We start from the raw sequence: 17,987 nt of genomic DNA, 5'->3' as shown, positions 1-17,987 counted from the left end.
CTGCTGCTATCTCAAACTTCATGCTTGCTTTCAGCATAAGTACCAGAGAATTTGATCGGGCTGACAGTACATCTCGCCTGCTCTCCTGCGCGCCAAACTCATTGCATTAACCTAAGTTTTTTTTTTAAAAAAAACAAACCTTTTGAACACTGCGGTGATGAAAACGAAGAGGAAGGAATTCCTCGGGTTTTGCAAAATTTTGATCATTTTGAGAGAAAGAGAGGCGTGCTAAGCCTTTTAATGAATAAAATCATGCTTGTCGGCGTGAGTACTGAGAAGGACCCTGGCCTGATCCAGATTGGTTCCACACTATCTTCGGCGCGAGCGATTCGTCGCTTTCTTAAAAACTTTCAAAAACAAATGTTTTACGCGGCCCTGTGAAGACCCGTGTGGAATCGCTCTTGAGATTGCGCAACCTAGGATCGCTCTCAGCCTCAAGATTCAACCTATTTGTTTTCCAAGTTTGAACCCGTTCAGAACGTTCAGAAAGTTCAACGGACAAACGCCATGAAAGGCCCGTGTGGCCAGTTTTGAAGTAGCCCTCGAGCAAGAGGCACCAAAAGCCGAATCAGAAGGAGTAGATCACGCCGGAAGAAGCTCGTGGAGCAACCTTGATGGATTCTTCTGCAAATCAGTGCAACAGCCGTTCTCCTAGACACAGAGAGGCTTCAATTCCAAAAAACCATTTGGCATGGACTTGCTACACTTTTACCCTTTGAGAGGCTCGCTGGGCCGAAAACCCGGAAGGGCGACCCAGGCAAAAGTTAGAGCAAGAGAAAAATACAAAAAAGACAAAAAAGAAGAAAAGAAAAAAAAATGATGAAAAGAAAAAAAAAAGAAAAGAAAAAGAAAAAATGCAAAAAAAAAAAGAGAGGAAATAGAAAAGAAGCTCGCAAGGTCGAAAACCCGCATTGGGCGCCTTGGCAAAAATGAGAGCCAAACAAAGTGAAGGTTAAAATACCCGAGTGGACCTTAACCGGAACTACGTAAGGCTTGATTCCCATGTTTGGGATACGTAGGCAACTTCATCATGAAGTCCAGCCCCCAACGCTTTCATAGCGTTTCAGTCCATGCAATGGTTTCGATTTCATCCCCAAAGTCTAGTGGCCAACACCCTTCAAGGTGATTGTGTCCATATATGTGTTGTGACCGTCTTCGTCATCTCTGTGTCTGAGAGTTCGACCATCGCCAATGGAGACTGTTTACAGATTGCTGCGGCACCATCCCAAACAAGGGGCAACTTTCCGTTGCCACGAGCCGCCGTGAGCCGCCATTCAAACTAGGGGCAACTTTCCGTTGCCTCCCACCCCCCTTCAAACCAGGGGCAATTTTCCATTGCCTCCGATCCGAGGTTGCGCATCTCGAAGAGTAAGTTCTATGCTTGTTAAGCATCAGCTGTTTGAAAAAAATAGTTTTTGAAAATTTTTACTGAGGTTGACTATCCTCTCGAAAACTATTCCATTTTCCAAAATCGGACCATTGTCTTGGACCCAAAAGGGAAAATTTTCAGTGTTTACAGCCTGACTTGCACGGTTTTCAAATCAAAAATCGAGCAAGTACGTTAATCCGACTCTCGTTTTGATCAAAACCGTTTTAGTAGAAAGGAAAAACGAAAAAATGGTTAAAATGATGAACTAGGGGCATAGTTGAGCCAGGCGTTCTGTCTTTCCCCCGTCACCGACGTACTTGCCAGAAGAGCACTCTGCCCGCCAGAAGAAATAGCGGTGAGCTAACGGCATCGGGCGTGAACCCGCAACTTCCTGTTCATTCATCAGTCACCCCGGGGGGGGGGATGGAAAATGAGAGATTGAAGAATAGAGAGGTGTAAGTTGAGAGAAAAGTGAGGAAAAAGGTTTTGAGAGAAAATCCGAGCTTGAGAGTCGAGTGATGTAAGGATCACAAATCAGAAAGGGTGGGAAACAATACCCAGATTGAACTGGCTCCTCGTGGTCCGAGGTCCCCCATCTTCGCTAAAGCGTCTGCGTGTCGTGTCCTTTTGATTTGACGGTCTCGTCTTTTGTTTTTAGTCTTTTCCGAGCATGTCTCGTTGTGTTTAGGTCGTGTACCTATATTTGAGTCCTCCCTGCTGTGTTCAGTTGTAGACTCGACATCCCAGTTTGAAAAACCCTCATTCGATTTCAAAAATCATTTATGCTCAGAATGATGTGCCATTCTCTACATTTGAACGTGTTTCGACTCCAACCGGTTCCATCTTTGAGGTCCGTCCTGTCAAATTGGGCTGTTTGTTTGAGAATTGCCGTGTGCAGAATGAATCGAATGTTGTGTTATGGGCTGTATGCAGATTAATCCCCAGTAGAGCAAGGGCTGTGTGTCTAGAATCAGGCAATAGGTTGCTTGGGTGTATTTTGCTGTTGGCTGTTTAAGTTATCTGATTATTACAGTGCAAGTGTTTAACTTTCAGACAACCAATCAATTTCATTTACATTGAGGTGTAACATGATGAGATGCGATGCAATGCATGAAATGTGTAAATGTAAACACTTTTTTCAGATAAAAAGTCTGTTTCATTTCATCATCTTTTCAAATGTACAAGTTTTGGAAACAAAAATCTGCCTGCGGCAGTACAAGGTAATCTATCTACCAACAAAAAGAAAAGTACAAGAAAGAAGAAAGATAAAAAAAATCTGCATCCATGTCGAGCACTCCAAAGGCTGTCAGTCCGTCCTAGTCCTCTTCCTGGACGAGGGTCCAGGAGCATCATCAGCATCGTCGTCAGAGCCCGAGCTAGAACCGTCTTCGGTCTCCTCCTCCGATGACTCAAACTCCGCCTCTGCCTCCGCCTCTGACTCCTCGTCGTCGTCATCATCCGGGACTGGAGCTCGCGAGCTACTCCCGACGTGAGTACGCCCTCCCCTGGTACGGGGAAATATCCTGCCCTCCTCATCTCTCCCCCGAGCAGGGACAGAAGGTCTCGTTGGAGCACCTCCCGCCATGGGAATCTGGAAAGGAGGCTGAAAAAGTACACAAAAGTGAAATGCATCAGGATACTGTAGACAGTTTATCAGTGCAGAATGCAACGTCGAGTACAGTGTATGAATGCCGTGAGCAGTTTATCAGTGCAGAATGCAATGCAGAATACAGTGTATGAATGCCGTGAGCAGTCTATCAGTGCAGAATGCAGTATATGAGTACAGTGTAGGAATGCCGTGAGCAGTTTATCAGTACAGAGTACGGTGCAGAATACAGTGTATGTAGTGTGTCAGATGCTGTGAGATCAGTGTATCAAGTGTGGTGCCACGAATCAGATTATGTGAATCAGTGTATGAATGGTTTGAGGCCAATGTCAGAAGAACATACCGGTATGCTGTAGACGGCTAGGAGGTCAAATGTCCGCTGGAGCATCCCCATCATCGAGGCATTCATCGCCAACGACTGACGGGTGTACCCCGAAGAAGCCTGCAAAAGTATCAGACGCATCAATATTCTGTGGAATATCAAGTAAACTGAATTGAATAACTGTACAAAATGCAGTAGAACATACCGACGGTAAGTCGGGGACGTCAATGAACTCATGACCAGCCGGTGGAGGGGCAAAGGGGATCTGATAGGTCGACCCACCCTGCCCCTGGAAAGTCAGTACAGCAGGCAGGGCAGGCCAGCTAGCTCCCCATCCTCCCTGCGCTCCACCCCTACCACGGACCCGGGCCCTCCTCGAAGATCCAACCCCTGCTCCCGCTCTGGCCCCAGCCGCCGATGCTACAGGCCTGGCCCCCTCTGCTCGACGACCACTCAGGGGGCGCATCAGGTACGTCCGCACGTACTCCTGATAGTCGCCGGTGCCTCGGAAGCCGGCCTCCTCCCAGCCGATGGAGTAATCATCTAGCTGCTCAGTGGTCAGCCCCTCGGTCTCCCTCATCTCTGCAGGAGGGTGAGCCGGGACTATCTGCTCAGGTAACCCGCGGGTCTGGCGTAGAAAACGCTCCCCCAGGTACCAAGCCCGACAAACCGGGCCCTCTAGCAAGATCCGGAAACGCGAGGTCTCCTCAGCACTAGGGAACCGACCCCGCATCGCCGATGGCAAGGAAGCCCATGGCCGCCAAGTGATCTGAAAGTGACAGACAGTTTGTTATCTACTGTTATTGAAATTTGCAGTGGGAAAGCGAAGCTAAGTAAACTGAAAATAAAACATACCTCGGCCGGGGTGATGGTGTCAAAATATCGACGGAAGAAGCCGAATGTCTCCCGTGGTCGCCGGGTGCATCTCCCGTCGAAGCGACTCGAGAACGGGACAGCCGGAGGAGGCTCCGCGACTGGTACGGGTGCAAGCCTAGGGAAGTAGGCGTAAACCCACAGCTGCAAAACAGATGTCAGTATGACCATCAGATAAAGCAGGATACACAGAATGAAGCAGAAATGGCAGAGCCGTGTGTTGTGCAATGTATGTGTGTGCCGTGTGTACGGTATACAACAAGTATAGAGCAGACTACAGTGTGTGCAGTGTACAGAGTACAGAAAGTACGAGACAGAAATGAAAAAAGCGGAGAAGAAGTGTACCTCCCAAGCCCGCCAGTAGCCTCCGAGGAGCTGGCCGCTGCCGCGAGAAGCCGAGCTCATGTACCCATAGAGAGTGGCCAGAGCAGCGCCACCCCAGTCATAGTGCAAGATGTCCCGGACGTCCACCAGTGCGCTGAGAAGACAGAGAGGCACGGTGTTCGCCCGGTCGGTGAAGATGGTAGTCTCGAACAGGAACATGAGGAAGCCGCGAGCATACCTCTCCTCGTCCTCTGGGGTCATCTGCGCCTCCTCCTCCAATGCGGGCTGGACCCGAAACTGGACCTCGAACCAGGAGTATCGGACGAAACCTGGACGAGCTAGTGGCGGCGCCTCCCCCAGTAGATGGACCTGAGCGGCGGTCCACTCATCCATGTCGGTGTCGAAGGGGATCGGATCATCCCCTACCCCGATGCCTGTGAGCATCGAGAAGTCATAAGGGGTCATCGTCATGTCCCCTGCAGCAGAAAAGTGGAAAGAATCGGTGGTGTCCCACCACCTCTCCGCCAAAGCAGCAAGAAGAGGTCTGCATGTGGACAACCTAGAGAGCCCTCGGCAGAAGGTGTCGAAGCCCGCCCGGTCCACGATGCGTTGGACCGCATCAGGGAGCTCATCATACCACTCCCGTGCACCAGTATTCCCATACCCGCGAATGGTATGGGAACCCTCCTACAAACAGAAAATGACAATTGCAAGACAACATTCAAAATGCAGTTTTGAAAGGACAGATATGGCATGTATTCAAGTTTGTCAGATTCAGGCAAATACCGTGTGCCGGTGTGCTTGCAGTGAAATACGTGTGCTGTGTCAGCGTGTTTGGGTGTTTCAGAACAGATGTGGCATGTGTGCAAGTTTGACAGATTCAGACAAATACTGGGTGCCAATGTGTATGCAGTGAAATACAGTGTGTGCCGTGTGTTTGGGTGATTTAGGGCTAGTGCAGTGTGTGTGCATGTGTCAGTCTCAAACAGATATCTGTTGTATGTATGTTTACAGTCAACTACGGTCTATGGCGTATCAGATTTCAGCAGTTAGAGAATACAACTAACTATGGCAGTTTTGTATCCTACATTGCAGAAAGTAAAGCAGAAAGAAGGGAGTTACCTTAGAAGCGCCGAATGAAAGGTGGGAGGTAGGCTCACGCAGCAGTAGCTCAGGCGCCACATGCCTCTCGAAGCTCCGGAACTGACGCAGGCCGTCGGGGGGCAGAATATGAATCGCCGGCCGGTAGGTCGCCGGGTCGAACGGGCGCTCGCTCAGTGGTAAGAGCTCGACCCCGGGATCCATCTCATGGTCCGGGGGAGTCCCGCCACGTGGAATGTCGTCCGCCATATAGAGAATGGTGTGAAAATGGTCGGGAAAAGGAAAACCGGGCCGGAATACGAAGAGTCAACCGGAAAGTCAACTCCTGAGAGGGTCGGAAATGACCGGGAAGGCCGGAATGTGAAAAGGCACAGGAATGAAGAGGACAGTGAGGGGAACAAACCCCGAAAAGGCGGGAACGCCAAAAGAGGCATCGAAACGAAAATGTGATCGGTGGAAAATGTCCGAAACGCGAAGAGAATCGCGAATCCGACGACGAAACGAGCGTAGAACGCGAAGAAATGGACGAAAAGTGAAACAAAAACACTCTAGAGAGAGAGGGCAAGGGATTTCGGCGGTGGAGAAGTGAGGAAATAGGGCTTGAAGCCCTATTTTAAAACACCCAAAGTGAAAAGTCAAAACTGCCCCGCATCAGCAACTGTTTGCCGGTTGGCAATGTTTTGTGCCGGCCGGCACTTTTTGGTGCCGATAGAATTGTTTTTATGAAGGTGGCCTCCCCTTTTGGCCGGTGGTGTTTCCACAGCCTTGTTTAGGCCATGTGAGAAGTTTTTGGTCTTCATAGCTCAAGAAGGTGCAAGAAAGTGCATTTCCGATGCTCAACCGGCCTCCGTTTTGACCTCGGGTCGTGTCTTATGTGCGTGGCACTCCAATTCATACAAGGTGTATCCTTTCGTATCCTTTTGACTTTTACAAGGTCCAAAAGTTGCCCCATGTGTATCGCATATCAATCGCACTGTTTTGTGCATTTCCAATCGTCGCACTATTTTGTGCATTTCAAACCGGCGCATTGTTTTGTGCATGTCAAACTGTCGCACTATTTTGTGCATTTCAAATCGGCGCACTGTTTTGTGCATTTCAAACTAGCGCACTGTTTTGTGCATTTCAAACCATCACGCTGTTTTGTGCATTGCATTCCGTTGCGCAGCTTTACGCACCTTATTTCTTTACCTGCGTAGACCGCATCATTGTAATCGTTTCTTTCCTTGCGTAGACCGCATGTTAATTACATTACTTGCGTAGACCGCATGTTTGTAATCAATTTCTTTACTTGCGTAGACCGCATGTTAATTACATTACCTGCGTAGACCGCATGTTTTTAATCATTTCTTTCCTTGCGTAGACCGCATGTTAATTACATTACCTGCGTAGACCGCATGTTTGTAATCAATTTCTTTACTTGCGTAGACCGCATGTTAATTACATTACCTGCGTAGACCGCATGTTTGTAATCATTTCTTTCCTTGCGTAGACCGCATGTTTGTAATCAATTTCTTTACTTGCGTAGACCGCATGTTAATTACATTACCTGCGTAGACCGCATGTTTGTAATCTTTTCCATTAACCGCGTAGACCGCATGTTTAATTCCATTACTTGCGTAGACCGCATGTTTTGATCGCGTAGACCGCATGTTTAATTTCATTACCTGCGTAGACCGCATGTTTTGACTGCGTAGACCGCATGTTTAATTTCATTACCTGCGTAGACCGCATGTTTTGATTGCATAGACCGCATGTTTAATTTCATTACCTGCGTAGACCGCATATTTTGATTGCGTACACCGCATATTTAATTCCATTACCTGCGTAGACCGCATGTTTTGATTGCGTAGACCGCATGTTTAATTCCATTACCTGCGTAGACCGCATGTTTTGATTGCGTAGACCGCATGTTTAATTTCATTACCTGCGTAGACCGCATGTTTTGACTGCGTAGACCGCATGTTTAATTTCATTACCTGCGTAGACCGCATGTTTTGATTGCGTAGACCGCATGTTTAATTTCATTACCTGCGTAGACCGCATGTTTTGACTGCGTAGACCGCATGTTTAATTTCATTACCTGCGTAGACCGCATGTTTTGATTGCGTAGACCGCATGTTTATTTCCATTACCTGCGTAGACCGCATGTTTTGATTGCGTAGACCGCATGTTTAATTTCATTACCTGCGTAGACCGCATGTTTTCCTTGCGTAGACCGCATGATTTATCGATTTCATTACCCGCGTAGACCGCATGTCTTGATTGCGTAGACCGCATATTTTGATTGCGTAGACCGCATGCTTAGTTTCGTCACCTGTGTAGACCGCATGTTTTAATTGCGTAGACCGCTTGTTTGTTTCGTTACCTGCGTAGACCGCGTGCTTATGATCAATTTCGTCGCCTGCGTAGACCGCTTGCTCTACTTGCCTAGTTGTATTTCAATATGCATTGTCATGCTCCCCACTTGCTTTGCGCTGTCACGCATTTCGAGTACACTACTTTGCATGTTGCTAACGATATTATACCTGTTAAGTTTGTTTTCTTTTCAGGCACGATATTGTATGTACGGTTCGCTTAAGGCTGGTGTAACCGGACGAGCCGCACAGGTATTGTATCTCCCGAGTGAGACGTATCGAGAATTGTATAATTCTCTTGCATCCTTTCTGCATTGTAGTATAGTTTGGTGTATACTAGCTTAAAACTGTCGCATGTATGCTTCGTTACAGCTTTCTTTGAATGATCATAAGTTATGTCCGGCTCTCTGCATTGTCTTGCATTTTGCCCCTGCCTTCGGGCGCATATCTTGTTTGTCTTGCATGTTTGTCTTAGTCTTCGGCCTTGTCAAAAATGGGTCATCTCTGGACTTTGACATTCACTCCCGTCATTGTTATGACTCTCGAGCTCTGTCAAAGAGGGGCAACTGTAGACACCCCATTTTTGACCGTCCTCAAGACTTGGACGTCACTGTTTGAACACACGGTGATTATCCATGATCGTGTTCGTTCAGAGTTCCCGGAGGTCTCGGCTCGCGCGCCCTGCCTCAATATCTCCGAACTTGACCGTTTAGTGTCTGGTTTTGCACCGAACACTTGTGTTTTGCCTTGAAAGGGCAAGGAATGCCTTATGAGGCATCCCCACACACCACCGGCAGTGGCTGGAGGCCACCGGATGGTCTTACTCTTCCATCGGCACTTTTGTTTGCCGGTCGGCACACTTTATTGCCGGTCAGCATAATATGTTGCCGGTCGGCACTGTTTTTTGCCGAAATAGCATTTTTGGGAAGCCGACCACTGTTCATCCACTTTATGGAGATATTTTGTGCCAGCTGTGATAGCTGGCACCAACTCTTTCCCTCCTCCATACACGTGTATGGAGGGATTTCCCTCTAGCCAAGCTTGTTGTATAAGCTTTGCAAGAGGGAGTCCTATAAGAGAGGGGCTTTCCTCTTGGTTCTAGGTTAGAAAGTTAGAAGCAAAAACCAGCCTTTAGAGATATAGATACATATTATCTCTATACCTCTCTCTCTCTCCCTTCTTGTGTGTGTTTCTTAGCTCAAAAGGTGGTTTTTACCTTACTTTTGCACCATTACACACACCATTACACCTTATTCCGAGATTGAGGGACTTGGGGGGTTGTTTCTTGAGTTTTTGGACTAGTTTTGATCAAAAGAAGAGGGCTAGACCATTTGTTCTTCAAGGGTTCTTCAAGGGTGAGCATCTTGCTTTTTATTCCCCAAACTTGCAATAGTTTTCTACCTATCTTGCTTGCTGTTTTAGCTCTTATGTATAACATGAAAAAGGCTCATATTTTCCTGCTCTAGCACTTTCATTAAGGTCACTTTGTGGTTTGAGTGCAAACTCACCCTTATAGGCCTTGTTTGATCCATTTTGTTGCTCCTTTCATAAGGTTTTGTTCACTTCAGTGTTTTGGTCTTTTGACCACTGAAAATCAGTGTATTTTAGTGTCAAAAAAGGATGGTTTGAAGTCTTGCATAGGGGAGGGACACCCCTCTCCCTTCATGGTTTGTTTCCTTGCTTATTGAGCTCAAAAGGGTAGCATGTGTGCTTGATGATCCTTGGCCTCATTTCAAAAAATTTTTAGGCATTTTAGGTCATATGCAACCTCTGTTTTTGGCCGGATTTATGCCTCCTTGCATGCTTGTAATACTTGCTTTGTATTGCTCTACTTTGCTTAGAAGTACATATCATGATTAGGCCATGATTCTTGTGTATGTTGGCTTGGTCCCATGAAGCTTTAGTATTGTTTTCCCATGCTTAAAGTTTGGTGGTTATCCATTTGATCATGCTTGACATGCTTGTTAGGGTTGCCTTGTATTTTGGCTTGAAAGCTTTGAGCATATTGACTTCTAGCATGTATGTTTGTGATTACCCTCATGATTTAACATCATCTAAGGACCACATTTTAGTCCAAGAATCATGCTTGTATGTGTGCATGCATGGCCTCTTTCATGCCTTGAGGGTGTGTCCTCTTATGCCTAGGAATGAGCCTTAGTGCATATGCTTCATGGGAGATACTTTAGCTGCCATATTAGGAGTTTTTGGGGTCCTATTTTGCATGCAAAAATTCTTTTTTTACTTGCTTTGATCATGCCATGAGAGGTCATGATTGGTGGGGGAAAGTTGTCCCCTTTTGTGCCTTAACTTTGGGACCATAAGTTTGCTTGTTCACATGAGTTGATTGTCTATCATTTTGAGCATTTTTGGTGCTGTTTAGAGGAGAATAAAGGTCTGCACCTTTATCACTTTTAGGCCCTCTTGCATGCTTGCTTCATGTTTGTTGCATGGTTATTCCATTAAGCCTTGTAGCATATCAATCGCATGGTCAAATTGGTCCATGTTTGCATCATGTTTGTACCTTGTATGCTTGGCATCATACATTTTGTCATGTTGGTTGCATAATGTTTGTTGTGCTTTACATCTTGGTGGCATAGTGCATTTGAGCCTTATGAGCATAACATGCATTGCATTTACTCGGTTTGGGGTGTCAAACCAAGTGTGGGAATCAAGGACCATTCATACTTCAAGTGATGTAATGTGCCTCGATTCCCGGTCATCGGGACCTTTGACTCCAACTTGATAAGGCCTCGGTTTTCATTTTGTTTGTTGCATACATCCTTACATTAAGTGGCAAATTTGATCCCTTGAGCCATCATGCACCATTGATGGCTCGAAGATCGAAGGTCATGCTTCTTTGAGTTCAAAATATGATAAGAAGTATGACCATGCTTACATGTGTCCAAGAACTCCATGCCATGCACTGTCTGTTCTCTGTTTGCTGTCAAATTGTCTTCTGCAGGAAGTTTCTGCCGACCGGCAGAATTTAGTGCCGACCGGCACTATCTGGAGTGCCGGTGAATCCAATAAAATGCCGATGGGAACTGTGAAGTGCCGGTGGTAATTCTGTCCGGCCGGTGGTGCTCTGCAGGACGCAAGGAACTTGCTCCAGTACTTTGGCAATTTTCAGAAAGACAAGGCAGTACAAACAGAGGAGGCAGGAGTACAGTACGGGTTTTTCGGACGAGACGGATTCGAGCACGCATCATTCGCGCATCCCGAGGCAGAGGCTGCGGCTACCCTTTTCTTTCCTTCGCCACCTTTCCTTTAAATTAAATTAGAAATCTTTGTAATAATTTTATTTGTCTATTATTTGGGACTGTAATATTAATTCGTACCCTCTGAGTGAGGGTAAACATGTAATAAGTGTGGGTGAGTGTGTGTATGTCTTCCAATCCCCATTTCTTTCTTCCCTTTTATTTACCTGCTTATGATGGTAGATTAGGGCAATTTTGAAATTAGCATACCTTATGATATGCATGCGTGCATTCCTGCATTTATTGACATGCACCGAGCTCGGTACATCATACTAACCGCATTCGTATTTTCAAATTTCAAAATTGAATACATGAATCAGTTGGTTGCATATCGTATGCCATATTTAGGTTAACCGAGCCTAACTAAAATTGCATCTTGTATGTGTTGCATTAGGCAAAATAACATGAACTAGGACATGCACATTTGCTAACTAGTTTATTGTTTTGGCACGGAGTACAATGTAAGTGGTTATGCTTTAGCATCCAACATGTGTGTGAATGTTGCCATAATAAGTATGCTTGCCATGCGGCTAAGTGTTTACATGAGATAAATTGCTTGAATGCCTGTGGGTGGAGGTCAAATTGCTTAAATTGGGATAATGCGTTAAAACTATATTTGTTTTAAGCCCACTAGATAGTGGCAAAACCGTCTTTTCCAAAAAAACCCACTTAAGGGTTGCAAAATCTGTATTTTAGCCTACTTGCGAGTAGCAAACCATTTTCAAAATAAATGTGAAATGTTTTTATTCCAATTTGGGCGATTTGGTCTATACTTGTTTGCTGCGCGCATAACATAGTAATTTTAGGCTAACAATTGGTTTAAGAACACATAAAGTTTTCAAAAACGGATATCACGGTTAGTAGAGGCCGGTCTTCGGACCGGGCGAAAGGGGGTGCTCATAGCTGACCTTCCCCGATCGTACCCAAGCTCCCGAGCCGAGACAACTCCGGTGATGACGGACATGTGGCCTTCGGCACCGAGTCAGGGTTTCCTAAATTCTCCCACAAAAAATATTTAGGTGGCGACTCTGTATCTGGCAAAGCAGTCCATGTTTGGCACTACTTTTTCAAAAATCTGTTTCTCAAAACGATTTGCCAGATTTGGACTCTTTGGTTCAGACTTAGAACCGTGACACAAATCGAGTCCGAACTGTAGCATGAGGCCCACGCGGGCGCGTCTACAAGAAGGAAGAAGCGTTTTTCATGCCTCTGCTGGATGAGGATTTTCTTTAGGGCTTCTTCACTCTTCTCGGCTGGCTCCTTGCCGATGTCCTCTAGGACTTTCACGTCCTCGTCTTCGATCTCTGCCCTTTCTGGTTCTTGTATGTTGCAGATAGATTTCATTGCTGCCATGGAGCAGTTCTTTGCTTGTAGCTGATCCCCTCTGACCTTCTCTATCCCATGCTCTATTGGGAACCGCAATAACTGATGCAATGTTAAGGGAACAGCCCCCATTGCATGCAACCATGGCCTTCCCAGGATAACATTGTAAGGGGAGGGGTGTGTCGATTATGGTGAACTCTGTCTTTATCTTCTTGGTGCCAACCTGCACTTCTAAGCTTGCTGCTCCCAGTGGCCACGTCGGCGTTCCATTGAACCCCACCATTGGGCCATTGGATTGCTCAATATCGTCTGGGTGAAGGCCAAGCTCCTTGTAACATCTGACATACATGATGTCATAAGTGCTACCTTGGTCAATTAGAATGCGCTTCACTTGGCACTCCCCAACTTGGAGGGACACTACCAAGGCATCGTTGTACGGATGTTGTACCATCTCCAGGTCGGCTTCAGTAAAGGACACTACTGGTCCTTGGCACTCCTCGGCCCGAGGTCTTTTCTGCCGGACCTGGTACATATGCTGCAAGTGCTTTACCTTCTGGGTCTCTCCCTGTATTTCGTTTTCTTTGACCTTCGAGTGAATTACATTAATTACTTGAGGTCTGCCTACCTGTGGTTGCTGTGCTAGGGGAGGTGGAGCTGCTGGTGCCTGAGGAAGTCTTGCTTGCTCTTCCCTTGTCCTGGCCTCATTTACAAGGTCCCTCAAATGGCCTTGCCTTACCAGGTCTTCTACGTGTGACTTCAGGGCTCTGCAACCCTGAGTCAGATGCCCATCTTCATTATGGTAAGCACAATGCTTCCCAAGGCTTCTTTCCATAAACTCTCCCGGTACCCTTGCCAGTGCTCTGAAATAGGGTTGGGTTCGGATTTTATCCAAGATTTTGTGAACTGGGATTCGAAATACAGTTGTGACTGCCTGTGCGGTCCTCAGTCCTATCTCTTGTTTGTTGGATCCATTGTTACCTCGACCTCGCTTCGGCGAGCTGTTTCCTTTCTCTTGCTTTGTCGCCTTAATCCCTGATATGTCTTTCTCGGCTCTGGCATATTTTGCAATTCTGGCCATAAGCTCCTCCATGCTTTTTGGCAATGTCTTTCCCAATGACTTTCGTAGTGCAAAATCATCTTTTAGGCTGTTTTTGAAAGACACGACCGCCACCTCCTGGTTGCACTCGGGTATTCGGTTGAACACCTCATAATACTTTTTTGCGTAGGCCCTAAGGCCTTCATCCTCATTGATTCTCAAAGCCATCGGGGCGTCTACCCTTAATGGTTGTAGTTTGTTTGTCACGAACCTGGCCATGAACATCTCGGCCAGGCCTTCCTAGGTCTTCACAGTTCCTTTCGGCAGTTTGTGAAACCAATCCGATGCGATTTCCCCAAAGGATGAGGGGAACACCTTGCAAAGAAACGACTTGTTCCCAGTGTACAATGCCATCGAGTTCAGGTATAAACCGACGTGAAAGTTGGGATCCGACTTACCATCGTATATCTGGAACCTCAGCATACTGAATCTTTTCGGGGCCTCAAATTTGTCCAACTCCACCGAGAATGGTGTTCTCGGCTTAATAGGGGAAGTTACCTCGGCGTTTTGTTGCTTTCTCTTGAGGTAATCTCTCAAGTCCTCTTTGGTCCGCCTAGGAGCTCGGCTATCTCTTGACTTCAACCTTTTAGGAGCACTACTCTTAGCTTCGTTGTGAGCCCTCTTCAACTTTTCTCCATCAGTTGTGTCGAAGCACAACTCATGCCTTTGAACATGCCGATGTTCTTTGGGATCTGCTCCCTTGGTGCGTTGTGTCCTTCGAGATTCTTCCCTTCTCGGCTCTTCTCTCCCGAAATCCCTTGAAGGCTAGTGAGAATGTTTTTCGCTCCTAGTGTGCTGGGGGGCTACTGGGATTGTTTTCTGCCCTCCCTTCTGGGCATTGGCCGCTGGAATCGGCGTGTCCTATAGTGGGAATGGTGGCTGCATGACGTTGTTTTGTATCATGAAATTGACGATCGATTGCAGGTTTGCCGATTTGTTCGCCAACCCCTTCATCTCTTCATCCCTCCACAGGCATGCATGTTTCCATACCTGGAGGTTATCCTCGTTATAGTAGCCGCTTTGGTCCATTTTCTTTGGCACGTCGCCTTCCTGACCGACGTCCTTTCCTCTGTGATTCTGATCACGAGTTTCTTCGTTGCATTTGTCTTCCTCGACGTTTAGGTCAATAGGTCTTCCACTCCCAGTAGGGGTGTCGTCCCCAACCTTCTCTTTCTGTCTGTCGTTGGCTATATATTATCCTTTCTTTCCCACAGATGACGCCAAATTGTGTGTGTGTATTTCCGACTACACTACCAACTCAGTATTCAACTGGAGAGCACCGGCAGAATAGATGACACCTGAATGACCTGCAACAGAAAGAAGAGATTCCGGCGGTGGTTCGTCTATTCGGGGGCACTCCAATGATTAAGTCAGTTATCTTTCAAAGATAGAAAAAGTGCTCAATTTACTATTCAGAGTACAAATTGCGTACCTTAGACCCATTGGGGGTGCCTCTCTTTTATAGCCAACTCAATCCTAGTCCCAATAAAAGCCTAGCTTCAATGGACTTCTGCTCAGTGCTTATCTTGGACTCTCCAATAGATAAAGATAAACTCCCTAAGATCTTTATCCTTATCCAGGCTAAGGTCCTTCCTCATTCTAGGACTCTTGTCCCTTATCCGCTTATCTCGGGCTCCGATATCTTCAAAGATAACCTCGGCCTAGCCGAGATAACCTCGACGTCACGACCAGGACACGTGGCACCCCGGCTGACACGTCGGCGTCACCTTGGCCACGTGTTGGTACTCAGAAAATATATCCCCACACCTTTCATCAAGAATCGGCGTATGTGTCAAGGTTAGTTGATCAGCAGTAGTCATGATTGTGGACTTGATAGCAGCAGGGGACCATTCTGGATGTGCACTCTTGATCAAAGCTGCGATGCCATTGAAGTGAGGACATGACATTGAGATCCTGGAAATGATACTGAATCTTAGTGGTGTATAGGTCTTGTTTTCAACCGAGACAGGCCACCCGGCAATGATGCTGACACTAGGACCAATGATGTCGGGTTTCAAGATCCCAGGGCTTTGTATGCTTGGGCCTCTTGAAGAGAAGGAACTAACCATGGGAGTAGAGACGTCTCTAATGATGGTTCTTTTAAACATGATTGTGGCCATAGGTGTTGCTGTGGAATTTATGTACTCTTTGATCTTCATTCCTGCAGCAAAACTCACATGTGAAACGGGAAGAACATGGGTATCGGCTACAGTACTATACCCATCTTGCTGTGCGTTCATGAGAATCATAGTGGCACCACCAGCATCCTTCATAGTCTGTCCTTTCATAATTCTTCCTCCATAACCTTTCTGGCCATAGTTCTAAATCGCGGTATCGGGTAACATAACAGTATCGATCGCGGAGTATCGGTATTGGTAGTATTGATCGGTACGTATCGGGAATCGAGTGTCACGGCGGTGAAATTTTAAAAATCATTTCACAAGTTTTTTAGCTTTTTTTTTTCCGATACCGGTCCGAACCGGTGAGTATCGGTCCGTCGCGACTTGTGTAACGGCATGTTTAATGGTTATAGACCAATACATACCGGGACTCGGCCGATACGCCTGCGACTTTCAATCTCAGTGGTACACCAGCCTGTATCTGTTGCGGTGTCCTATTTTTTCGATACGTATCGGCTGATACGTAGTGTATCAGTCGATATTTAGAACTATGTTTCTGGCATAACACTACCTTTCCTTTGACATCAATCTTATCCAGCGATCCGGGGCTGCACAATGTAGAATTTGGGTTGTCTTTGCTCGGGTCTACAAGAGGCATCAAGTTTGAAGGGAAATCACTAGGCTAGAATACGGACTGTCCATCATAGGACTCATTGTTTCCAAGCACTACAGTGGTTCTTATGCTTCTGTCTATGGTACCTGTGCCAACAGTTAGAATCCATGGAGCCTTATTTGCTAGCGAAGCGTTGAAGGGTTCACAGTTACCAGCAGAGCAGCTCACGAATATGCCCTTTTTAATCGCACCAAATACTCCCACCACAATGCCATCGTCGTAGAAAGGAATGGAGGGTCCACCGATGGAGAGTGAGAGGATATCAACACCTTCCTCCACGGCTGCATCCATTGCAGCCAACATGTCAACTTTAGAACAACCAAATTCTGTACACACTTTGTAAATTGCCAAGTGGGCTAGAGGTACCATCCCTGCCGCCGTCCCATTTGCTTGACCAAATACATTGGCACCTTTCACTAATTCCCAGCAGCAGTACTTGCCGTGTGGGTCCTGTGTCCTAGCGTCTCAAATGGAGGGGTGGTTTGGTCACTGAGGAAATTCCTTGCGCCGATGAGCTTGTTGTTACAGGTTGTCCCTTAAAATTCACACTAGCCTTTCCATTTAGCCAGTGGAGGCATCATTCCTTCGTTGTTAAACAAAGGGTGGTAGACAGTAATTCTGGTGTCCAGAAGACCAACAATCACACCCTTGCCATAGTTTGAACTCTTCCACGCCCCAAAATTCAGATTCAACCCCAATAAGCTAGGGCTGTGAGTAGTATGTAAAGAATATACTCTTTGAGGCCGAGCTGACACAAACCCCTCAATTTTTCCCATGGCTTTAACTTCCTCGGCTGAAAATCTTGCTGCAAACCCATTAACCACATTGTGATAAGAATACACCATGTGAGACGATGATGGTTTGTTTGAGGTTGTAGTGGTAGTGGGTAAAAATGAGTGGTACCAATTTTTAACATCTTCATGCCTAGAGAAAACTCTGTTTTCTGGCAAGTTTACATGTACAATGTAGGTTTTCAATGTGTTTGGCTTATTTCCCAATGGGATTTTCTCTGTTTGGGCCATGGTGGGGTAGAAATTAAACAAGCAAATGAGACTGAGAATCAACATCGAAGCCATGCTCGAGTTGTTCATGAGTGTTGAAGAAACTAGAAAGAATGTTGATGCTTTGTGCTACTGCATCAGCAACTATATATACACATACATTGAGAGTGAGAGTGAGACAGAGAGAGAGAAGTATACGGTGGCCGACATTGAGAAAAAAATTGTAGTGATTGGAAGTATAGAGAATGACACATGGAAAGTTGAAAAAAGTTGAAACAAATTGGTGCATGATGAGTTTGTACTTTGTAATGGCAGCAAATCCATTTTGTAAGAACAAATAAAGCCACAATTAATCTTATGTTGATTGAAAATTCTTTCTAGTGAACAACTGAGTATGAGTATAGACTTTTGAAGAGTGTTGATTTAAAAAGTGTGTGTCAATTGTTAAATCTTATATTTATGCCGACTCTGATTTTAGATTTAATAATTGACTTTGCGGGAATGTTAAATCTTAGCTGGGATTTGTAATTGAGAGTGTTAGCAGGTATTTTAATATTATAATGTGTTA

The 17,987-nt window shown here is 46.1% G+C and overlaps 1 pseudogene; it reads right to left on the bottom strand.

Moving 5' to 3' along the window:
- The window catches only part of LOC114267250 (subtilisin-like protease pseudogene), a 91,975-nt pseudogene extending 74,481 nt beyond the window's left edge, over window positions 1–17,494 (bottom strand).
- Window positions 17,495–17,987: the final 493 nt, after the last annotated feature.

Source organism: Camellia sinensis, chromosome 13, assembly GCF_055761805.1.
Source record: "Camellia sinensis isolate YWXY chromosome 13, ASM5576180v1, whole genome shotgun sequence".
Lineage (NCBI taxonomy): Eukaryota > Viridiplantae > Streptophyta > Magnoliopsida > Ericales > Theaceae > Camellia > Camellia sinensis.
Note: the sequence above shows the minus strand (reverse complement) of the source record. Positions and strands in the feature narration are given on the sequence as shown.